The sequence below is a fragment of the Mytilus edulis genome, chromosome 11 (assembly GCF_963676685.1).
Source record: "Mytilus edulis chromosome 11, xbMytEdul2.2, whole genome shotgun sequence".
Classification (NCBI taxonomy): domain Eukaryota; kingdom Metazoa; phylum Mollusca; class Bivalvia; order Mytilida; family Mytilidae; genus Mytilus; species Mytilus edulis.
The window spans coordinates 54,865,364-54,892,386 of record NC_092354.1 but is presented as its reverse complement, the minus strand read 5'-3'; the positions used below and the strand labels follow the sequence as shown (position 1 = coordinate 54,892,386).

General features: G+C 37.8%; 1 long non-coding RNA gene across 1 annotated transcript; it reads left to right on the top strand.

The window, feature by feature from the left end:
- Nucleotides 1–19,384: 19,384 nt before the first annotated feature.
- Nucleotides 19,385–21,223, top strand: LOC139495835 (uncharacterized). The gene is made up of 2 exons (XR_011657483.1): nt 19,385–19,670; nt 20,361–21,223. It is a non-coding gene; the product is annotated as an uncharacterized lncRNA (long non-coding RNA).
- The last annotated feature ends 5,800 nt before the right edge of the window (nt 21,224–27,023 follow it).

Below are 27,023 nucleotides of genomic sequence, written 5' to 3'. Positions count from 1 at the left end.
GAAATATGTTATTAGTGATATACAGATAATAATGTTCATTATGTATTTTCGGTTATTGTTTTTTTTTTTAGTTTTCAATGAAACATTATACAGTTATTATTATTAATTTTATAATTTCAATTCATATCTAATCAATGCTTAAATAAAAAGCAACATTAATAACTTTGAACAAAAGGAAAAAAATATCAAATCAATATCATATGTTTAGCGGCAATTCAACATCACACAAATTTGACAATTTTTATAAAATAAGGTCCTCAACAACAAAAAGAAGTCTACACAATGTTTTAAATTTTGAATCACCCCTAACATATAAATAACCTGTTTTTATAGTATTTGTTAACCACAGGATTGCGGAAATGAATAAACGTTCAAGGATGGTTCAACTAGCTATTGATTTAAACGTGACGACCAACTGTATTGAGGGAGAATGCTACAATTAATATGTAACATGTGCTTCCTGTTTGTTTCCCACATAACAGTCACTTCTATAAATGTCCGATTGTTTTGTTTTAAAAGATGTGCGTCAGGTTGATAGGTTGAAGGCAATCAAGACATTAATACATTTGAAAAGCAGAAAAAAAGTATAAATTTAATATCATATGTTAAGCTTTTGTCTTGCACAATTCTCATCGAAAAGGCATTTCAACAACACACAAATTGACAATATTTATGAAATAAGGTCCTCAACAACAAAAAGAAGTCTACACACTATGTAAAATTGTAAATCAACCCCAACATATAAATAACTTGTTTGATATAGTTTTTGTTAACCACAGGATTGCGGCAATCTGTAAACGTTCAAGGATGGTTCAACTAGCTATTGATTTAAACGTGTCGACAAATTTTATTGAGGGAGAATGCTACAAATAATATGTAACATGTGCTTCCTGTTTGTTTCCCACATAACATTCACTTCTATAAATGGCCGATTATTTTGTTTTAAAGATGTGCGTCAGGTTAATAGGTTGAATACAATCAAGACATTAATACATTTGAACAACAGAAGTATAAAATTAATATCATATGTTAAGCTTTTGTTTTGCAAAATTCTCATCGAAAAGGCATTTCAACAACACACAAATTGACAATATTTATAAAATAAGGTCCTCAACAACAAAAAGAAGTCTACACACTATGCAAAATTGTAAATCAACCCCAGCATATAAATAACTTGTTTGATATAGTTTTTGTTAACCACAGGATTGCGGAAATGTGTAAACGTTCAAGGATGGTTCAACTAGCTATTGATTTAAACGTGTCGACAAATTGTATTGAGGGAGAATACTACAAATAATATGTAGCATGTGCTTCCTGTTTGTTTTCCCATATACAACTCACTTCTATAAATGTCCGATAGATGTTGATATATATAAATGATGTATATGATAAATAATAAATGATTCGAACGGGAATTGTAGATAACACACAATTTTAAAATTAAACTTTTGCAATTAGTTTTATCCGAAATGCAAATGTTAATATCGTCGAATAGTAAAAACTTGGCAACTATGACTTTCATGTGTGAACAACAGGAGATTTCCATGTTTATACACGTATAAAATGTTAAGTAGTATATCATTGGCGGATCCGGGGGGGGGGGGGGGGTTCCGGGGGTTGGACCCCCCTTTGTTTGGTCGGTCTATGCATTTGAATGGGGACATATAGTTAGAACCCCCCTTTGTCCTGGGTTGGGAACCCACCCCCTTTTTAAAATGGCTGGATCCGCCACTGTATATGCAATCATTTGGCTTGCTAAGTTGAAATCTTTCCATGCATTGTTTGTAAATACAATGTAAACCATACAAACAAAATTCTTGTTCAGTTGAAAACTGTACGTTGTTAATACAATATATTTGTCAATTTTAGTATTGGTGTTTTAAACAAATGTATGCAAAGTATAAAAAATATCATGGGTTATTAAAAAGTTAATTAGAAATAGCTAGATTATAGCACATCACCACGCAAAACAATCCATTATTCATTGACGTCTGAGTTATTCTATTATTAAAGATAAATTAACCACATACTAGTAGATGGTTAAGAAAATTAATTTGTAAAACGTCAAAGGATGTATTTTAAACTGTGCATATCATAAATTAGAGCTTCGATTGTAATCACATGCATAGGAATAAGAACATGAGATTTGTATTCTGAATATTCTCTGGCTGCATACTTTTTCTGAAAAGTAAAGTAGTAAAATTTGCAGAGTAGGTATCATGCTTCCGATTGTCAATATGGGATGTACTAAAACTTACAAGAACGATAAACAAGATGCAAAATAAACAAATAAACATTTCCGTTTTCTGTGGTTTATACACATGGAAATAAAACACCCCAAAAAAATCAGACGATAATGAGGTGATTGCAGTTCGTCTTCATCACATTTCATAACTTGTCATAATGATATATAAAACTATTTATTCGTACAAAAGGTGAGCATGTCTTGTGTACTATGAAACATATAACACACATTGTCTTTACACTAACAGTGATTAATGTAATTAACATATTATTAATTACAGTGATTAATGTAATTAACATATTATTAATTACAGTGATTAATGTATTTAATATATTATTAATTACAGTGATTAATGTAATTAACATCTTATTAATTTAAAAGATTAGATATAGACAATGTCGCTATTCATCAAACGGATACAAAGAGTTCAGCTGTTAATTGTTAAATGTAAATTTTTTTTTTTCTCAATAACTTTAAAGAAAAAGTTATGATATATCATAAATGACGCCATAACCTCTTTGAAAGAATAAGTTAAATAGTGATACCATTATGCTTTGAAAGAAAAGAAAAACTTTTATTAGAAATATAGATCTGTGAACAAAAAATCAAACGCCTCCCGATATACTACGTTTAGTAATGTCTAAGGGTTAGACATTAAATTAATTGTGTGTGATGACTTATTACCGGATATGTTTAAACAACGAATATAAACAAGAGTAACATAAGGGGTGTCACTAATGGAGCAGGAACTGTTGTATTACTCTACACACTCGAATTATGTGCTTCTTTTTTTGTAAGTTGATGCTATTAATTTTTTATTTACCTACGTAGCGGTTTGAAGAATTCTGTTTACTTTCATGCTTTTGGAGCAGACTGTTTTATTTTATAATCAAAGATTTGTTTTTCATTTTCCATTTGATGTCTTTTTCCCGTTTTTGATTACTAAAGTGATACATTATTAATTCATTATACGACGTATAACGTGCACTATTATGAGTACTGATTATTTCTTATAAAAATAAAAAAAAGGTAAGGTCTGATTTGCCGATGAAAAAAAATCCACCAGAGACCAAACGAACTATAGATCACCGTACAACCTTCATTGTTTGCAGACAATCATAATTTTTGAATTTTGTAAATATTTTTAGCACTTTCATATATTCAAAATTGAAATACTTAGTAAAACTTACGTATGCTACTCAACAGTCTTTAAAATTAACAGAATTAAGATGGTGTATGAGTGCTAACGAGAGAACTCTCCATTCAAGTCATAATGTGTAAAAAGTAAAACAATTATAGGTCAGAGAAAGTTTATATTTAATATGATAACGTATTTAAAATAGTTCCTAGGAAATTTCTCTTACGAAGCAGTTTTAAGAACAAAAATATGGGGAACATTTATTAAAGAATAAAACATATGCCACACGTTTGTTAATCCTTATGATTGCGTGATCCTGATTTAATATCGTTTTTTTTCAAATTTAAAAAAAATATATAATCTGTACATTACAATCAAGAAATGCAAGATAATTATTATAATTGAGACTCGGGTCATGCAATATATGCAAAAGAACTGCTCTATGCATAAAAAAGACTTCTAAAAACAATTGTAATCAGTATTGGGCCTATAAAATTATTCATTGATAAAAAAGATTGATGAAGGACTTAACTTAATAAGTCAACCTCAGAAAGATGGGATACATTTCATTTGAGTTACAAATGTAACCACATTAATGGAATCAATTCATGAAACTTAATTATACATGTGTGTGGCAGTTATATTTTCATATCGGTCTACCAAACTACAAATTGATCCTGCAAGCATGTTTTCTTAAAAGATACCAATAATTTATTAGACGCTTAGTGTTTTGTTTAAACGCCACTTTGATCATTATTGTTTTGGTTAGTTCATGGCGTCCAGTTTTTATTGGTGAACGGAACCGGAGTGCCCGGTGAAAACTATCAACCTTTGCCAGAAAAAAATGCAATAATGAATGAAGTCTAACGCACTTTCCACGTAGAGCTACGTTGACCACTCGGCCATCTCAACATAAAAAAAAAACAAGACTTCGGCATTTATAAAAGGAATTATAATCAATAATAATGATTAATGATAAATAATTGTATTTGATGATTATTCTTTTTACCTACAGTCTGAAATTTGATTATTATAAAAGCTAAATGTTGACCAGGTCGTCAATTATCATAAGATTGTATTAACTCTCGATTAAACCAAGAGTAAGACGTGCACATGTAAAATTGAAACTATTCGTGCAATAAGTTTCCGTCATAAAATTTTAAGATACAATGTACGGAAGAACATTTTTTTAGTGACACGGAAAGATATAATTAATTTTAAAATATATGTTACGTAAACGTTAAAGTAGAAAATGGTTTCAAATAATTTGATATCTGCTTTTAAAGACAAGGAATTTTAAAATTTAATGCTGTGAAAACGATTTCGGGATGATAGCAGAAGGGTGAGTTACAGGTGTCATAAGGTTAAAAGTAGAAAAATGTCAAAAAAAGTTTAAAAATTGACCGACAATCTTATATGCTACATCTGAAAATGAACTATTGACGTACATGTTGAAAACCGTAGTTTGGAATAATAAAATAGAAAACATATATATAGATATTGTTTACATGTACAGAATAAATGCAACATATGAATATTTGGTAATTATGTCTAAACGACATTTACATCCGGTTTTTGTTTTTACTTCACATCATCATCGTCATAATCATCTGATCATCATTTCCGTCAATTGCAAATAAAGGAAAAAATTACATCTCTAATTTGAATTTATCAATTTCCCTTTTCTCAGCAGTAACATACCCTCTGCTCCGTCGTATGGTGATTACATATCTCAAATGATACGTTATACTCGTTCAAGTTCACACTATACTGACTTCATACGTGCTCCTTACGGAGAAACAGAGTTATGAGGAGGAAAGATGAAAAATGACACTTCGTAAACTTTATGGACACCATCACGAATTGGTTGATCTATACGATGTGTCTGTGTCTAAACTAACTAACGACATTTTTACCACGTCTTAGATTGTGGCTTAACATCTATGTAGTCTATCTACTAAATACCGAACATGACCTATTTCCGAATATGATTGTTATACCGAGTGTGAATTTGCATTGCCATACGACGTGTCTCGGTATTTGGTACATCCAACATTCATGTATTTATTTTTGTTGTTTCTGTTATGGTTTAGGTTGGATATATAATGCGTTATGTCTTATCGGTTGTAGTCCAAATAATTAAAAAAAAAATGCCTTTCCATACCACCATTATCATGAAAATTGTTTGGACGAGTATTGTGGAAATAATTGAATAAAGTTCGAATATTGCATGTTAGTTACATAACTAGTTACGTAACTGTTTTAGATTTCCAGTGATGTCTGTCGTTCATGGAATATGTTCGTTGTTGTTCTGCAGTTTGCATGTTGTGTCGACTATAATATTATTTGTTTGTGCGTTTCTCCGTGATGAATGTTCCTACGTATGATTGTGCTGTATTTCTGTCACGTAGTGATGTCATTTTAGCGATATTTTTTAACATTGTCATAAAGCGGGAGGTATGGATAGCCATTATACGAGGTTCAACCCATCATATTTTCTTAAAATGTTCTGTACCAAGTCAGGAATATGGCAGTTGTTATCAAATAGATTGTTTCTATGTATGTTGGCTTTTGTTTTTATTGCACTTCAGTGTTCCTGTTGTTCCTTTCTTCCCCTCTTATAGTTGATGTGTTTCTACTGGTTTTAGTTTATAACCCGGATTGTTTACTCTCAATCGATTTATGACTTTTGAATACCGGTATACTACTGTTGCCTTTATTGAACACTCAGTCACACAGTTACATAAATCCGTGAACAAACGAAAGATATTATATAGTTGAAAGGTCAAAACAAAGTATTAAATTGTTGAACATCGAAGACCCATAATTCTGAAAGTTATCAAAAAGATTGTTTCTATGTATGTTGGCTTTTGTTTTTATTGCACTTCAGTGTTCCTGTTGTTACTTTCTTCCCCTCTTATAGTTATAGTACATGTATTCCTCAAAATTATGTACAATGGTATGCTAACATTACCACGTGTATTTGTTTATACTTGTTACACGTGTTGAATGTATATAATAGATTAAATGTTTTTCATTGGGTGAGTTAGAACTAACCATAATATTTGTATAAGGTCAAGTCAAATATTTCTTGCTATACTTTTGGCAAAGTTCTCCATCCCTCGAGCTCCAACCCTTACCTTTTTACCCGCGGTCGACCAGTAGCGGGCTGCCACGGGTGTCGACGACCGCGGGTAAAAGGTACGTGGCCGGCATATCAGCGGGCTACCGCCGGTGAAGGTACGCGGTCAACCTTTAGCGGGCTGCCATGGGTGTCGACGACCGCGCGTAAAAGGTACGTGACCGGCCTATCAGCGGGCTACCGCCGGTGAAGGTACGCGGTCGACCAGTAGCGGGCTGCCACGGGTGTCGACGATAGCGGGTAAAAAGGTACGTGGCCGGCCTATCAGCGGGCTACCGCAGGTGAAGGTACGCAGTCGACCTGTAGAAGACTGCCACGGTTGTCGACGAGCGGGGGTAAAAAGGTACATGGCCGGTCTATCAGCGGGCTACCGCCGGTGAAGGTACGCGGTCGACCTGTAGCGGGCTGCCACGTGTGTCGACGACCGCTGGGAAAAAGGTACGTGGCCGGCCTATCAGCGAGCTACCGCCGGTGAAGGTACGCAGTCGGACTGTTGCGTGCTGCCACGGGTGCCAACGACCGCGGCTGAAAGGTACGTGGCCGGTCTATCAGAGGGCTACCACCGGTGAAGATACGCGTTCGACCTGTAGCGGGCTGCCACGTGTGTCGACGACCGCAGGTAAAAAGGTACGTGGCCGGCCTATCAGCCGGGTACCGCCGGTTAAGGTACGCGATCGACCTGTAGCGGTCTGCCACGGGTGTCGACGACCGCGGGTAAAAGGTACGTGGGGGTAAAGAGCTACGTGGCCAGCCTATCACCAGGCTACCGCTGATGAAGGTACGCGGTCGATCTGTAGCGGGCTGCCACGGGTGTCGACGACCACGGGTCAAAAGGTACGTTGCCGGCCTCTAAGCGGGCTACCGCCGGTGAAGGTACGCGGTCCACCTGTAGCGGGCTGCCACGGGTGTCGACGAACACGAATAAAAGGTACGTGGCTGACATATCAGCGGGCTACGGCCGTTGAAGGTACGCGGTCGACCTGTAGCGGGCTGCCACGAGTGTCGACGACCGCGGGTAAAAGGTACGTGGGGGTAAAAGGTACGTGGCCGACCTATCAGCGGGCTACCGCCGGTGAAGGTACGCGGTCGACTTGTAGCGGGCTGCTACGGGTGTCGACGACCGCGGGTAAAGAGGTACGTGGCCAGCCTATCACCAGGCTACCGCTGATGAAGGTACGCGGTCGATCTGTAGCGGGCTGCCACGGGTGTCGACGACCACGGGTCAAAAGGTACGTTGCCGGCCTCTCAGCGGGCTACCGCCGGTGAAGGTACGCGGTCCACCTGTAGCGGGCTGCCACGGGTGTCGACGACCGCGAATAAAAGGTACGTGGCTGACATATCAGCGGGCTACCGCCGTTGAAGGTCGACCTGTAGCGGGCTGCCACGAGTGTCGACGACCGCAGGTAAAAAGGTACATGGCCGGCCTATCAGCAGGCTACCGCCGGTGAAGTTGAGCAGTCCACCTGTAGCGGGCTGCCACGGGTGTCGACAACCGCGGGTAAAAAGGTACGTGGCCTGCCTATCAGCGGGCTACCGCCGGTGAACGTATGCGGTCCACCTGTAGCGGGCTGCCACGGGTGTCGACGACCGCGAATAAAAGGTACGTGGCTGGCATATCAGCGGGCTACCGCCGTTGAAGGTATGCGGTCGACCTGTAGCGGGCTGCCACGAGTGTCGACGACCGCAGGTAAAAAGGTACCTGGCCGGCCTATCAGCAGGCTACCGCCGGTGAAGGTAAGCGGTCGACCTGTAGCGGGCTGCCACGGGTGTCGACGACCGCGCGTAAAAAGGTACGTTGCCTGCCTATCAGCGGGCTACCGCCGGTGAAGGTACGCGGTCGACCTGTAGCGGGCTGCCACGGGTGTCGACGACCGCGGGTAATAAGGTATGTGGCCGGTCTATCAGCGGGCTACCACCAGTGAAGGTACGCGGTCGACCTATAGCGGGCTGCCTAGAGTGTCGACAACCGCGGGTAAAAAGATACATCGCCGGCCTTTCAGCAGGCTACCGCCGGTGAAGGTAAGCGGTCGACCTGTAGCGGGCTGCCACGGGTGTCGACGACCGCGGGTAAAAGGGTACGTGGCCGGCCTATCAGCGGGCTACCGCCGGTGAAGGTACGCGGTCGATCTGTAGTGGGCTGCCATGGGTGTCGACAACCGCGAGTAAAAATGTATGTGACCGGCCTATCAGCGGGCTACAGCCCGTGAAAGTACGTGGTCGACCTGTAGCGGGCTGCCACGGGTGTCGACGACCGCGGGTAAAAGGTACGTGTCCGGCCTATCAGCGGGCTACCGCCGGTGAAGCTACGCGGTCGACCTGTAGTGGGCTGCCACGGGTGTCGACGACCGCGGGTAAAAATTTATGTGGCCGGCCTATCAGCGGGCTACAGCCGGTGAAAGTACGCGGTCGACCTGTAGCGGGCTGCCACAGGTGTCGACGACCGCGGGTAAAAAGGTACGTGGCCGGCCTATCAGCGGGCTACCGCCGGTGAAGGTACGCGGTCGATCTCTAGTGGGCTGCCACGGGTGTCGACGACCGCGGGTAAAAATTTATGTGGCCGGTTTATCAGCGGGCTACAGCCGGTGAAAGTACGTGGTCGACCTGTAGCGGGCTGTCACGGGTGTCGACGACCGCAGGTAAAAAGGTACGTGGCCAGCCTATCAGCTGGCTACTGCCGGTGAAGGTACGCGGTCGACCTGTAGCGGGCTGCCACGGGTGACGACGACCGCGGGTAAAAAGGTACGTGGCCGGCCTATCAGCGGGCTACCGCTGGTGAAGGTACGCGGTCGACCTGTAGCGGGCTGCCACGGATGTCGACGCCCGCGTGTAAAAAGGTACGTGGCCGGCCTATCAGCGGCCTACCGCCGGTGAAGGTAAGCGGTCGACCTGTAGCGGGCTGCCACGGGTGTCGACGACCGCTGGTAAAAAGGTACGTGGCCGGCCTATCAGCGGGCTACCGCCGGTGAAGGTACGCGGTCGATCTCTAGTGGGCTGCCACGGGTGTCGACGACCGCGGGTAAAAATTTATGTGGCCGGTTTATCAGCGGGCTACAGCCGGTGAAAGTACGTGGTCGACCTGTAGCGGGCTGTCACGGGTGTCGACGACCGCAGGTAAAAAGGTACGTGGCCAGCCTATCAGCTGGCTACTGCCGGTGAAGGTACGCGGTCGACCTGTAGCGGGCTGCCACGGGTGACGACAACCGCGGGTAAAAAGGTACGTGGCCGGCCTATCAGCGGGCTACCGCTGGTGAAGGTACGCGGTCGACCTGTAGCGGACTGCCACGGATGTCGACGCCCGCGTGTAAAAAGGTACGTGGCCGGCCTATCAGCGGCCTACCGCCGGTGAAGGTAAGCGGTCGACCTGTAGCGGGCTGCCACGGTTGTCGACGACCGCTGGTAAAAAGGTACGTGGCCGGCCTATCAGCGGGTTACCGCAGGTGAAGGTACGCGATCGACCTGTAGCGGGCTGCCACGGATGTCGACGACCGCATGTAAAAAGGTACGTGGCCGGCATATCAGCGGGCTACCGCCGGTGAAGGTACGCGGTCGACCTGTAGCGGGCTGCAACGGGTGTCGACGACCGCGTGTAAAAGGTACGTGGCTGGACTATCAGCGGGCTACCGCCGGTGAAGATACGCGGTCGACCTGTAGCGGGCTGCAACGGGTGTCGACGACCGCGTGGAAAAGGTACGTGGCTGGACTATCAGCGGGCTACCGCCGGTGAAGATACGCGGTCGACCTGTAGCGGGCTGCCACGGGTGTCGACGACCGCGGGTAAAAGGTACGTGGGGGTAAAAGGTACGTGGCCGACCTATCAGCGGGCTACCGCCGGTGAAGGTACGCGGTCGACCTGTAGCGGGCTGCTACGGGTGTCGACGACCGCGGGTAAAAAGGTACGTACCCGGCCTATCAGCGGGCTACCGCCGGTGAAGGTACCCGGTCGACCTGTATTGGGCTGCCACGGGTGTCGACGACCGCGGGTAAAAGGTACGTGGCCGGCCTATACCCGGGCTGCCGCTGCTGAAGGTACGCGGTCGACCTGTAGCGGGCTGCCACGGGTGTTGACGACCGCGGGTAAAAACGTACGTGGCCGGCCTATCAGCGGGCTACCGCCGGTGAAGGTACGCGGTCGACCTGTAGCGGGCTACCGACGGTGAAGGTACGCGGTCGACCTGTACCGGGCTGCCACGGGTGTCGACGACCGCGAATAAAAGGAACGTGGCCGGCCTATCACCGGGCTATCGGCTGTGAAGATACGCGGTCGACCTGTAGCGGGCTGCCACAGGTGTCAACGACCGCGTGTAAAAGGTACGTGGGGGGTAAAAGGTACGTGGCTGGCCTGTCAGCGGGCTACCGCCGGTGAAGGTACACGGTCGACCTGTAACGGGCTGCCACGGGTGTCGACGACTGCGGGTAAAAGGTACGTTGCCGGCCTATCAGCGGGCTACCGCCGGTGAAGGTACACGGTCGACCTGTAGCGGGCTGCCACGGGTGTCGACGACCGCGGGTAAAAAGGTACGTGGCTGGCATATCAGAGGGCTACCGCCGGTGAAGGTACGCGGTCGACCTGTAGCGGGCTGCCACGAGTGTCGACGACCGCGGGTAAAAAGGTACGTGGCCGGCCTATCAGCAGGCTACCGCCGGTGAAGGTAGACGGTGAACCTGTAGCGGGCTGCCACGGGTGTCGACGACCGCAGGTAAAAAGGTACGTGGCCGGCCCATCAGCGAGCTACCGCCGGTAAAGGTACGCGGTCGACCTGTAGCGGGCTGCCAAGGGTGTCGACGACCGCGGGTAAAAGGCACGTGGGGTAAAAGGTACGTAGCCGGCCTATCAGCGGGCTACCGCCGGTGAAGGTACGCGGTCGACCTGTAGCGGGCTGCCACGAGTGTCGACGACCGCGGGTAAAAAGGTACGAGGCCGGCCTATCAGCGGGCTACCGCCGGTGAAGGTACCCGGTCGACCTGTAGCGGGCTGCCACGGGTCTCGACGACCGCGGGTAAAAGGTACGTGGCCGGCCTATCACCAGACTACCGCCGGTGAAGGTACGCGATCGACCTGTAGCGGGCTGCCACGGGTGTCGACGACCGCGGGTTAAAAGTTACGTGGCCGGCCTATGAGCGGGTTACCGCCGGTGAAGGTACGCGGTCGACCTGTAGCGGGCTGTCACGGGTGTCGACGACCGCGGGTAAAAAGGTACGTGGCCGGCCCATCAACGAGCTACCGCCGGTGAAGGTACGCGGTCGACCTGTAGCGGGCTGCCACGGGTGTCGACGACCGCGGGTAAAAGGTGCTTGGGGGTAAAAGGTACGTAGCCGGCCTATCAGCGGGCTACCGCCGGTGAAGGTACGCGGTCGACCTGTAGCGGGCTGCCACGGGTGTCGACGACCGCGGGTAAAAAGGTACGATTTTCCAGGGCTTGTATTTCCTATCATTATTTTCTTGATAGGGGTATGCTGCTCACTAGGAAGCTATTAAACCAAGAGTTCCAAATGATGAAGTTGAAATAATCCGTTTGTAAATTTTACGAACGCCATCACGAGTTGGTTAACCGTTATGGAATATCCGTTCCACTGATGATATCGGATATGTTCCTTATATCGTAACTAAAATCCCGCTCCCTTTTCAGGAATGTGACCTACCGAATTAGACTATTTACCCGTGTTGGATCTGTTTACCCTTCCGGAGCACCTGATATCACCCTATTTTTTGTGGGGTTCGTGTTGCTTAGTCTTCCACAGGTTTAGTTTTCTATGTTTTGTCGTGTACTATTATTTGTCTGTTTGTCCTATTCTTTTTTAGCTATGGCGTTGTCAGTTAATTTTCGATCTATGAGTTTGAATGTCCCTCTGGTATCTTTCATCCCTCTTTCAAATGATAATAGGAAAAATAGGATGTATGTTAAAATATTAAACTAGAGTCGTCTGTGTGCTGACATCCACAATTATGTCCAAAATGAGTAGAAAAAAACACAACAGGATGTATTTTGATATCAAACTTGGAAGTTTAAAAGTAGTACAAAAATTGGGATGTTTAAAAATAGAAGTCGTATTGAAAAAAACGTTAATTGAGAATATCCATGTCCATATTCATGTCACAAACCAACATACATCAACTATAAGAGGAAACAAAACGGAACAACAGAGCAGTTCGGTGCTTCTGTTGTTCTGTTCGTTTTATAGTTGATGTGTTTTGGTTTGTGATATCGATTTGTTTCAGTTAAATCGATTTATGACTATTGAACAGCGGTACACTACTATTGTCTTAATTTTTTGTTATTTATTTCTTATCAGACTGACTTCTACTTATAACAAAGGTTTGCACTACGAATATTTCAGAAAAAATATCTTTGAGAAGATTTGTAAATGTCATTAGGTCTCTGGTAGAGTTTAGTTGTTTCATTGGCAATTATAACACATCTTATTTTTATATTTAGACTTTAAATGATTGAAAAAATTATGAACATGTACTGACGAATACTGTACAATTTGTATGCGTCTTGTCTTCTAAATGCTCAATGGAAACAAAACCACCAAAATAACCAGTCCTTTGTAATATGCTTCCAAATATCGTCAAAGGAACAAATAGTACGTGAATAAATCGAATCAAATATAAACTGAATGTGATATTTATTTAATAATATTTGTTCAATTATCCTCAATTAACGTACGCACAGAAAGACACGGTTATAAATATCGACTGGTTATTTTAATCCACAGACTAATAAAACCTTATCAAAGATACAAGGCTTATACCCAAGGGTGACTTGGGTAACGAAATATTGTCACTTGGTCTTCTCCCGACCGGCAGTAAAACGCTTGCAGAAGTGGGGATTTCTTTTGGCTGTGCGGATGTATTAAGTTCGCAGTCACGTCCGCTCAGAATGGGGACGTTAAATTCCATGGCTCGTGTAAAGAGAGTGCCACGCTCTTTGCACGTTGAGAACCCTTGCAACAACTCTTGTGAGGGGTCCGTAGGTGGCCTGTTGCAAGGCAAAATTTTGACCCCTATCCAATATACCCTCATTTTCAAGTGGCAGTCCAAATTTCACCGACCATCATCCCGGATGGCCTCTTTTATGACAAGGCTATTTATTGTTAACTTTTTCTCGTCCTGAACATGCATGAAATATTTGCCACTGGACGTTAAGCAACCAACAACCAATCAAACATTTATATTGTAGTCCTGTCATGTAATGTTGTCATTTTAATGTTATAATTAACATTGCCATTAAAGCGGGAGGTTTGGCATGCCACAAAACCAGGTTCAACCAACCATTTTTTCTTTTACAAAAATGTCCTGTACCAAGTCACGAATATGGCCATTGTTATATTATAGTTCGTTTCTGTGTGTGTTACATTTCAACGTTGTGTTTCTGTTGTGTCGTTTGTTTCCTCTTATATGTGAGTGTGAATTCACGTTACTATAAGACGTGTCACGGTACTTTTCTATTCCAAATTAATGTATTTAGTTTTGATTTTATATTTGTGTGTGTTACATTTTAATGTTGTGTCGTTGTTCTCCTCTTATATTTAATGCGTTTGCCTCAGTTTTAGTTTGTAACCCGGATTTGTTTTTTTCTATCGATTTATGAGTTTCGAACAGCGGTATACTACTGTTGCCTTTATTTATAATGAAGTAAATCAGATGTGCGGTGCGGTTCGGCTCCATTAGAGTCAGAAGTGGCGCTCTAATTCAAACATTTTTAAGGGCAATGTCAAATAGCACTACATATCGACATTCCAGAACGTTGTGGCAAATGGTATCCAGGCAATATATGCCTTTGGGTTCAAAAACCTTAGTTTTCAAATAATTCAATAAAAGGTTAATTCACAAGAAAAAAAAACCAGTTTGGATGAGACAATGCCGTTCAGGACATTAAAGTCTATTCAAATTTGAAGGTCATTGGCATATTTACCTTTTAGGATAAGTGTTACATAAACATTTTGTCAGATTTATTCTAATTAAACTACAATTGATTAAAAATTAATAATCTTATAACAAATGTATTATTGAAATGATAGAAGAAACAAGCACGTTATGTTTGCAAATGATCTTTTAGAAAATCGATTGATCCTTTCGACAATTATCTCCCTTTGAACAACCACAGTTGCAATGATATTATGTTGTTATGTATTTGTATGTTTTAATTTTATTGTGGTTGAGTAGATGAATAAATAGATTAGTTTTTAAGCTAAATTAAACAGAAGAAATTATTGTTAGACCCTTTTTTAGCCACTTATATTCGACAATACCTTAATTTTAAATCTGCCATATACTTAAATAGCATTTAGAGTGGCATGGTCTCATCCAATCTGTTAAAAAAAATCGTTTCCCGTAAATTAACTTATTAAAACATGTTGAATTATTTGAAGCATTAAGGGCTTTGACCCCATAGCAGATATCTTAAATAATCAAATAACACTAGTCTTTCAGAATTTTTTAATTGTGCTTTCTTTTTTAACTTTAAGACTTCAAACTTGATGTAATTAATCATGTTAATTGCATCGCGGCAAAGTGACCAAAAAGTGTCGTTTGACTTATTGTCTTTCAGTTACGCATTGGCTAATATATCATTTTACCCGACTTTACTTTTAAAATGGCTATACACGATACTTCTAACCTGTCATTGAAAAATTCGACCGATATTTGTGGACTTCTATGTCCATTCATGACACAATATTCATGTATCTTTAGATCAAAGGTACAGAAAATACTAGGACGCAGTCTGATAAATAACAAGTACCCTCTATGTTTGACATGAGATGTCAGGCATTAATTAGGAATCATAAAACCATGGACTTCTATGGAAGTTAGAGAGTGCTACATGCAAAGCCAATAAACAGGTGCTCACATTCACATATATAATTAACTGCCACCGGTTGACAATGTTGAGCTATATTTTAAACACAGTCACATTTGAGTTATAGGTAAATTTCAGATAGAAAAAATAACTTATAGGAAGTGAAAAAGAATATTTTTGCAAAGTTAAAAAAAAATGACTTATTAATTATTTGTAAAAATCATGTTAAATTAATTAAAGAAAATGACGTAAAAGCTATGTTAATTTTAATACTATCAACATGATCAATGTTGATATCAATCAAATTATATTAATTTTATTATTTATTTTGAATGAAAGGGATACGACCCTGCAGGCACACTTTGTTGAATCAACGTTGAATCTTTGTTGATTTAAGGTTATACATTAATCAACAAATATTCAACATTGATTCAACGTTGACAATGCAACGTTGAAATTAGTACATTGTTTCAACGTTGAATTGACATTGTGTTGAAATACCAACACTGAATCAACGTTGGATAAACAATATATAAAACCCAGTAGTTGTGGATACCAAAATTGTCAAAAAAGAAGTATTTGACACATCACAATTATTTTCAAATTGAAAACGATATTCACATTAAATAAAATATTTAGTAGATTTATCAGTAATTGTTGTGGTGATTATAGAATAACACATAAAACAATCGCAGTGTATATATAAGCATTACTAATTAATCATGAACTTCGCACCCCAAATATTGAAATAATTGAAAATTCAAAAATTTCACCCCACCCCAAAATATAATAAAAGAACCAGCGTGTATACAGGATCATACAGTAAATATAAAATTAAATATTTGTGAATAACTCCTTCCCCTTAAAAGATCCCTCCATCTTTTTCCTTGACTTCTGATGTCAAATATGTTGTTTTCATTTCTTTTTTTTTCTATTCTTTTTATTAATTCCAAGAGAAAGACGTAGACATCAGTACATAAACAATGGTTGACAACTTGAAATATAAACAACGGATAGATCTATTTAAATAACGATTTAAATTTTCGCGGCATTGTAACATTTCTATTTTAAGACTTCAGGTATGCGCATGCGCAGTTCGTTTTGTTGCCAAAGTTTGAATATCCGCCAACGAGACCACAAGTGATTTGTGCAGAGTTTTTATCAATATCTTTCCTCTATACAGCTTTTACATTTTTATCGTAAGTATTTATATTAATTGTTGTGATTACGTTATCGTATTTTAGAAATGTGAACATATCATGTTGTTATGAAACTGTACAGTACTGAAAAGATTACACGTGAAAAAGGGGGATGTTTAGGACAATCTATGGATTGACCTTAGGATCAGGACCAGGATAGCATGTTACCCTTCCCAAGATATCTTGCAACGTCTCATGAATTTTTATCATTGACTATTTGAAATCATATGATTGAATCAAAAGTGAAAAGAAACTTTAATCGCATAAAAAGGGGGGCTTGTTTACAACTTTGGGATGGAAAGGTCAGAAGCTATATATGACTCACCAAGTTGAACCTTTAATTTTACTGTCAAAATTGAGGTAGAGTTTGAAACAAGGTAATTAAACATAAAGGTTATATGAGGGTGGTATAAAGTTATTTGCATTTATGGCCTTTTTATTTCACGTGTTTTAGCGTTTTATTTCTCGTAATTGGTTTCGACATGCATTATTTTGTTTCCTCTTATTTATTTTCCGTGTTTCGTCTGGGTACTCTTTAATTTCTCGTGCTAGTCCAACATTCAAGATAAAAAAAAAAGTAAACCAGGACTAAATTCGAAGTCCAGTCGGGAGATTGTTTTAAATTGTGTTCCCAGGATATTAATTGCGATCAAGTTATCTTTTCCACGATTCGGATGCAACAAGCGGAAGCGAAAAGGTGACTGCAGGGTCTTTGTGTCCATTATCATGACTGTGTGATCTACAATAACGACTGAGTATTAACTTCTAGTACGTTTTTCCTTAATAATATTCATGATTTAAATTTTCGTGCTTCCTTTATCCAAATTTTTATTTTCAGTGCAGTGGTTTTTTTTAATTTTTATTTCACGTGTTTCTGTGTTAAGAACCCCCTTTACCATCCTCGAATATGTCAATTAGTCAGATATCCATGCCGCAGCACAAGTAATACAGAAAAAGACATAAGTGAATAAACCTTCAATTTGTTCAAATTAAGGGAAAAAGTTAGGATTTTCTTGCAGATTATACCAGGGTCCTTCTAGTCTATCTAAAAGGAAATGTAGTTGAGACTTCAAAGGACAACTGTTATTTACTTTAGTTTTCACCGGTTCTTATGCTTTTTATTTATACTTTAAAGTAATATCATTATGAAGTTAAAATAGTTAAATGTGTTGAACAGAATACAACTTTACAATGTTATAACTTTTGATTTTGTAGATGTCATCATGAAGACCTAGATGGAATCACGGAACAGCAATTCAAGTGGCTTAAAAAAACAATAAACTTTCTAAAACAGGCTCCAAAAAGACAAGGTGTGAGAAAAAAGAAGTTGAAGTTTGACTATTAATAAATAAAAAGTTTCAGTATTAATAAATAGATTTATTTTAATTTTATCGTATTGAATATTTCTCTATAATCAGTGGTTGGACATTAGAATACATACTTAGGATAGGAAGTGTCCGAGCAGCAAACTTTGTTTTATATTTTGACCACTCAGATATTTCAAATAGACATTGAGCAAAATTTGTGTATTAAGGGCTGTGCGCTTTCGAAATCGATAATTCTCTTGGATGATAATTTGTGTTGTTGTAAGCATGTTGTTAAATGTTAAAAAAATCTTGGTGGTTTAATTATGGTTCGTAGGATATCCCTCAACACCCATATTTGTTATTCAGTTGATTGGTAGTTATCATCATCATTGTCAAGCCATGCTCTCATCACACGAATGTGGTCACTCAGTTTTATTGTTGAAAATTACTGATATTCTACAAGTAATTGGCAGTCAATGGCATCTACATTGTATTAAAAGTTTTGTGCACCCAAACACTTTTTATTGTTGTACCTATTGTTAACAAGACAACCATCAACCAAAGAACATTATTTATATATCTTTGCGTTACCATACAGTCTTCAACAATGAACTAAAGAACACACCATGTCAAATATAACCAGACAATGACTTTATTTAAAGATAATCAATTTTGTTTTGAGATTATTTTTCAAACTTGGGTCTAATGGAGCAGTTATTGGATTAGGTTTCCTGAGGCAGAATGTTGCAATGGCGTTTTGCATATTGAGGGCCTTGAGAAGACAATAGCTTGAATATTGCTACAGTATAAAATTATGGACTGCAAGACAAAGAAAATACAGGATGAATGAAACATATTAGTTTAGGTGGAAACACAGTTGAACACAATCACTAACCAATTTTGATTCCGTGTTGAATACTAGTATTGTATTCACCCTGAATTCAATCTGAATTCAAATTAAGCTATTTAGTTGAAACAATGTTGAAGCAACTATTATTCTATATAGATTCAATGTTGAACATCAACGTTGATTCAACATAGGATTTCAACGTTGATACAAATTTGCAAAATCTAATAATAATTCAACATTGATTCAACATAGAATATAAACATTGATTCAATGTTAAATCAACGTTGTGTGCCTGCTGGGGATTAACGTTGATCTGAAAAATAGCCATAAAATAAGGTCAAATGGAAACATAAATTGCAATTGTCTGTCATGTCTATTGTACTCTTTGGTTGGTATTTTGGCAATTCCTGTTTATTTTCTTTATATATTATTGAAAAAAGTAATGGCAGTTGGGTATAAATTTATTTATTTACTTCGTGAAAAAGTTACACTAATGTTTTCCATTATTTGAATGTAATACAAAATCAAATATTAAGTACTTGAATATATTCTGACATACACAATTTAATCATTAACACAACAATAATACTTCAATTATATGACCTTTATCATCAGTTCTAACATAATATGAAAATTAACTCTTTATACAGATAAGAAGAAAAAAAATGAAATCGTATATTGCATTTGGTGCTTGTACTTCACTGTATTTTGACATAGCGTACCCAAATCCGACAAGCGCTAAGTAATAATTTGATCAATTTAACAGAGGGCATCCTTAAACACTGTCTGAAATAGTTACTAGAAGAAGAAAAAGTAGGTCACAAGAAAAAAGATTAAATCTAAACCGAGACGTCAAACTTGGGAGACTGGATTGAGTGAATATATGGGTCACGAACACGTGCTTGTTTTGAAGATTTTAGTGAGACATTTGTATAAATCCGGTTGTAATATTGTGTAGTTAAATCAAGGAATCATTGTAAGCAGAATGGTAAGTATTTATATACTTGTTTATTTTGCTTTCTATCTGTCAACTTTACAGAAGCATTGTTAATCATGTGTGATTTAATGCATTTACTTTTTTTGTTGTTGGTAATACAAGTGTTTTGTTGTGAAATTGGAATACTTTATCTAAACTAAATCCAGGCTCTTCATCCCCATTACACGCACAGTTCTACAACACACGCTCCCCCTACTGAAAAACAATTACTCATAGAAGACCGTACTTTTACAAATTGTGACTTGGATGGAGAGTTGTCTCATTGGCACTCATATCACATCTTCTGATATCTAGAAACAATAAATGAAGTATTAATTTCAAAAGAATACTATACAGATACTCCCACACTCGCATTACAAGCACATTTCAGTAAACTGATATATTATTACTTCAGTGTTCCTGTTGTTCCTTTATTTTCCTCTTATAGTTGATGTGTTTCCCTCAGTGTTAGTTTGTAACCCGAATTTGTTTTCTCTCAATCGATTTATGACTTTTGAACACCTGTATACTACTGTTGTCTTTATATATTATTACATATATGTGTAAAACTGATGGATACTCTTGTACATTTGAATCATTTGGATAATATCAAAAAAAAACCATAGACCTGATTAATGTTTCACAAAAAGCGCGATGTGTCTCTATTTCTTACAATTATATATTTTACCGTCTTTTTTGTAGGACCTTCACATTCCCTTCGGAAATACTTTTCCGCTAACAGCATCCGAAGATTATCAAGCATACCCCAGTGGTCAATTGAAGGAAAAATTCGATGGTTCTATCATACCCAGACTTGGCAAAACAATAGCTGATAAGTGGATATCAGATATGACATTCGGTGAAACAGTTCCCATTTTAGTTGAAATCCCAAACATTGTTGATATTTCAAGTAGTCATAAGATGATGTGTGTGCCAGATGTACTGAATTGATGGAAAAATTTACAGATTAAGAAAAGGATTTTAGAATATGTGAAACGAATGTTGAAACTGTATTCTTTATATTTGTTTGATTTATTCATTCAACTTATATTAAGCGAGGAAATAAAAACGATTAAATTAATAACAGATTACCTGTCGATACTCAAGGAGTTATCTCAAATAATGGAATCATTTGTTTCACATGAACTTGTTAAAGATTGTAATAGAAAGAAATACAATTTTCGGCTCTCAGTTTGTTATGATCGCATCTCATATTAATATTTTGGAAGTGATTGAGATTGAGATTGATAAGATTTATTTAAAAAAAAACAGATCTGTAAAGTCTTTTTGCAAGTGAAACATGGATTAATATTGTTTTCATTCAAATATTCAAAATAAAGAGACCTTGAAGCATGGTAATGTTGTATATGATTGGAATTAGGCAGATTTTATATTGAATTCCACAGAAAGCACTAGTTGACAAATACAGAATAAAAACGTTTGGTTCGAAAATACCCAGGTAATTTTTTATTATTACTGTTTTTAACTCTAAGCGTGTCTCTCTTTGTTTTTCCCTTTTGAAGATATTTGGAAGTCTGTATAAATAAATGAACAACTAATCATTCTTTGTTCGTCTCAAAAAGGTCAAGTGCCTTTAGACTAATGTTGTTAGTAGATGTCTGCCATAGCAATTTTTAGATGATTTTTTTCAGCATAATTCATGCTATTAGGTTTTCGTTTGAATTTTCTTAGATTTAGCATATTTTACTATAAGGTATGGTAGTTGTTCATTGTTTCAGACCGGACAATGACATGTTTCTGTAAAATATCCTTGTTCTGTGGTCTATTGTAAATAGTTTTCTCCCCGACAATCACATCTCAATAGTTTTATATACATGTAGTATATTGCTGAATCACATCTTCTCGTATGATTTAGATTTAGACGAAAGCAGTTTATTTGTCTTGAAATAGACAAATGTAAGTAAGAAACTAGAGGTGAGTAATCGTATGAAATCCAAAAAAGCGGGAATCAGTACGTCGGCATGGTTAGAATCACGCGCTACCATGATAATAAAGACAGAGTCAAAATGTTCCAGTTGGAAATTGGACACAATCGGTAAAATTACAGACCATACTACTATTCTTGTATCTATACATCTAAAGCCGCTAGTGAGTTAGGACACATCGTATCGATCAACCAATTCGTGATGGGGACCTTTAATCTTATGAAGTGTCGATTATTATTTACCTTATTACTCTGATGGAATATTTTATGTAAGGAGCACACCCTTGTTAACGTAGTCCGCATTGTGTGAACATGCACGAGCGTAACATATTACATAATAGATGTAAATGCATAAACACGGAACAGAGGATATGTTACTGCTGCGAAATTTGAAGTTGACAATTTGAAAATTGAAATTATCATGTTCGTCATAAACTCTAGTTCAAAGTCGTCAATCGGTATCAATATCGTAGAAAAGATAATGGTATGAATCCGACATCTTATTTCTGTAATATCAAGTTCACTGGAATATATGAGATGTTAGCACCAATTCAAATGTGGGTAATTGAGTGACGGAATGTCATCAATGAAAGTGAAATTAAAGACCTTTGCAAGATGCCTTTTATATTAATCATTGAGAAGGTTCTGTATAAATCTTCTTTATTCGAGTACAAAAGACAAGTCGGGAAGTAACATGAGTAATGATGCACAACTTGTATCAATTTGAACACGACTGTCACTTATCACATGATCACCATATGTTGACCTCTATTTTGTATGTTGTTGGATGAAATTCCCTGACATATAGCCCCATTACCAAACTGTCCAAGAATTACTCGCCCTAACTTTCTACAAACTCATAAAAACAAGTCGACCTAACAACAAAAAGTAGATAAATGTCGACAAATAAAGATCTTCAATATGGCACTTCTGATAAAAAACAATGAATTAAGCAAAACAAAATCTTCAAAATTTGTCCCATTGATGTAAAAGAGGTTGATCCCTATAGAGATATGACGTCCAAACTGGCCGCACTTATAAAAATAAGGTAACTCCTGCTGAAACAAAACATGCAAACAAGCTAAACTGAGGTAGTGTACTACCCTGGAAATAATTCCTGACCAAAATGAAATAGGTCTTCCATTGTGAATGTACGAGTGTATATTGGTTTTGGGGTTGAACGTTTTTTGTATTACTTATATCAACATGTATGCATATTTTTAAATAGACCAAAGAATTGGAAAAATCTATGAAAACTGCAATTTGCAGTTATTTGTCAACACATTTAAATTAATGTAATGTTAAAATAAACCACACATCCTTTTAAAATCTTACAGGAATCTTTCTATTCCATATTGTAATTTTGTTTGAAAATGGCCTTGGTTTAATAACATTAACGGTACCAATTTTCCTGCACCAGAGGCGTATTTCGACAATACATGTCTCTTCTGTGATGCTCGTGGCCAAAATATTTGAAATCCAAAGCTTATATAAAAGATGAAGAGCTATAATCCAAAAGGTCCAAAAAGTATAGCCAAATCCGTGAAAGGAATCAGAGCTTTGCATGAGGGAGATACATTCCTTAATTTATAATAATTTCTAACAGTTTGTAACAGCAAATTTTAATAACACAAAAAATCCGTATTTCATGCCAGTACCGAAGTACTGGCTACTGGGCTGGTGATACCCTCGGGAACTAACAGTCCACCAGCAGAGGTATCGACCCAGTGGTAGTAATAACATTAACGGTACCAATTTTCCTGCACCAGATGCGTATTTTAAAACTATTTCCAGGAAAATTGACCAACTTGAACATTTTGAGGGTGAACCTAACATACATAATTTAAATTGAAGCTAGTCTTACATCTCATTAAGCCAAACCGTACATAGCTTTACAAAGATTTTTTTAAATGCATTGTCTACTTTAATTTTTCATGACAAATCTCGCGTGTATGTATAAAGTTAAATAAATATAGGTTATTGACAATAAAAATTACATAATAATATATGTATACTGCGATTTCAAACATAATTATAAGAGGCAATTGGTAAGTGGTATGTGCCACAAAGAAATATATTCAATTTATATTTTGGTATTTAATGCTCTTACGTTTAGAACGTGGCATAAACGTGAGCAAGTACTTGTCGGTTCGAAGTCATTGTAATATATATGGCTTGTTAAACATGTCTTCATGTGGACTAAGATATATAAAAACCCGGCTCAGTATGTCAATGGTCAAAGAAGGGTTCACTTTCTAACTGATTTCTGACCTTCTGCAATGAAATTTTTTCTACTGACAGTAAATTCAAACCGAAACAACTCTATTGAAATTTGAACAAAGCGATGTGAACGTTATACATTAATTTAGTCTACTTTCAGTTTAATAAAAAAAATCATAATGATTCCCGAATAGCGAGACAATAGTTTAAGGAACAATCTAATATATTTTTATACCACACTTTAAAAGAGAGGTGATAGATACCGAAGGGCTATTCAAACTCATACGTCAAAATAAATTGACAACGGTTTTAAGGAGAAATATTTTTAACAAACATATAAATTGGTTTGCTAAACTATTTAATAAACTGCTTACCTTTATCGAAATACATAAACGCACTTATCGGTTTTCTTCTCGAATGACATTGCTTTGTTTATTTATTTCGACATGTTGTGTACATGTAATCTCAGCTGTTCCCCATAGTTGTTCATAAAACTGCTCAGGTAAGAAAACATAAATACCCGTCTTCGAAAATATCAAGTACTATAAATTTTCTTGAGATGAGCAGTTGATTTTTTTCTCTAAAAGACTGTTTACGAAAATCTGCAAGAAAACAAGAAGAAACTATTCGATTTTAAATATATAGACCTTTTCAAAGCATTTTCCCTCTATCTTACATTTGCAAATGAAAACCTAAAAAAACACACAACAATGCTTTTCTGAGTCAGCGAGGAATTGTGTCTAACATATAATGAAAAGTAAAATAACAGCAATACTGAACTCCTAGAAAATTTAAAACCGAAAGTCCCTTATCAAATGGCAAAACTGCTCATCTTGTAGTGAAGAGCATTGTTTCAAGGCTCAAAAGGGACCATTACCATACTTACTATATCTGTTCTATGGGATAAAATTATGCAACGTAATATTAACATACAGACATTATGTGAGTTATACCACATTTTTGTATCAATTAAAAAGTTATACAAAAAAGTCAAACAACAAAAATACCGAACTTCGAGGAAAATTCCAAACGGAAAGTCCGTAATCAAATGACAAAAACAAAAGCTCAATAACATCAAACGAATTGAAAACAACTGTCATATTCCTGACTTGGTACAGACATTTGCATATGTAAAAAAATGTGGATAAACCTGGTTTTATAGCTAGCTAAATCTCACACTTATATGCGGTCGCATAAAATTTCATCATACTGACAACAATGTGTGAACAAAACAAACAGACATAATAGGTAAAAATGTCAAAAATAGGGATGCAGCAGTCAAAATTGTGTTATAATCTGAATCACTATAAAAACAAAGAAATATGTCAACAAAGAAAAACAAAATGGCATATAGACAAAGAACATAAGCAAAATGAAAGACAAGAATACAAAAAATGACGATAGCACAATAATACAATGGCGGGATATATAAGTACCGAGCCACGCAAAGAGGATATTACAAAAACTAAACAGAAAAGTAAATGATTTACAAAGACAAATGAAAGAGCACTATAATGTGTTATTAAGATGATAAACAACGTCAGTACCTAGAATCTATACTTCAAGACCATCGTGTATTATTTATGAAGTTTATTGTAATTACCTTGTGAGTATACAAATTATATAAACAGAAAAGTTTCTTAAAGAAATTGAATAATCACATGTCCGTCTTTTATTATATCACATTATACTTTTGATGGAAAAAAGTGGGCAAAGTCATTAGTTCTTACTACAAAAAAAAATAAAATGAAAGAAAAATAGTTATGTTAAATTTCTTGTGTTCTATGATCATGCTATGGATGGTGATTATCAACTTTTATCGCCTAAAGGGATTTCTATATTTCTGGTTATGTATCATCCAATCCAAGGGCTATTGTTGTATAAAAAGCTTATTATTTCTTCATTTTGTAAGTAATAATGTTTACTTAGAAGCTTTATCGATAAATGTGAACAAATAGTTCAAAATAGTATGCAAACAGTATCATTTAACAAAAATAAAAGTAAACAATTAACAGGTACTGCTGTACCATCATGGCACAGATAAACCATGAATATGATCATTTTACAAAAAGGGTGACGGAACCAAGAGGTTAAAACAAACTAAAGGCGTAGAAGTTAAAGAAAAAACAAACAAAGACGTGAAAGTCCAGAAAACAATCAAAGACGTAGAAGTCCAAAAAACCAACCAAAGACGAAGAAGTGAAAAACAACAACCAAAGACGTAGAAGACCAAAAAAAAACAAAAAAACAACCAAAGACGCAGAAGACCAAAAAAACCAACCAAAGCCGTAGAAGTAAAACAAAACCAACCAAAGACGTAGTAGTCAAAATAAACAACCAAAGACGTCGAAGTCCAAGAAAACAACCAAAGACGTAGAAGTAAAAAAAAAACCAACAAAAGACGTAGAAGTAAAAAAAAAAACAACCAAAGACGTAGAAGTAAAAAAAACCAACCAAAGACGTAGAAGTAAAAAAAAAAAAAAAAAAAAGACGTAGAAGTAAAAAAAAAACGACAAACGACGTAGACGTCCAACAAAATAAATAATGCAAATAGTATAAGCAGACTAACAGCAATTCACACAACACCACACAGTTAACCTTAGATTGAGCAACACAAACCAAACAAGAACCATTGGTAATCTGAAGCCGTATATATCAGTAAAAGCGTTACTTTGACGATAAAAGGACAAATTGTTGAAGGGATAGTGATATAGGAAATTGAAATAGAAAAGGCGAATTTTATTTATCAATGAAAATAGTTTTTACTGGAAAAACTTCAATTAAATACATTGTATTATTGATATGAGATTTAAATTATAAATGTCTTAAACTACCACAGATTAATAAGAAGTAAATGATTTTTTTTTAGACATTTTCCATGGAATAGATCTGTGGAATTTAAAACTTCAGATTACTTTGAGTGATTATTGGTACATTACGTCTATATTGTGTAAATAAATAGCTTTTATTGCAAATATATTCAATTTTCTGTGAGGATTTATTGAATTTGTAATTGATATAGAATGCACATTTTAATGGATTTTTTCAATTTGTTTTTTTTTTTCTATTTAATTTATATTGCGCATGGTTTTCTTTTAAGCAATTGTCCAAATTGCATTCAAAAATTGAACGGTTGGTCATAATTTACTAAATATATAAATTAAATTAGGTGGCATGGGCTTTTACATATATTAGTGTTA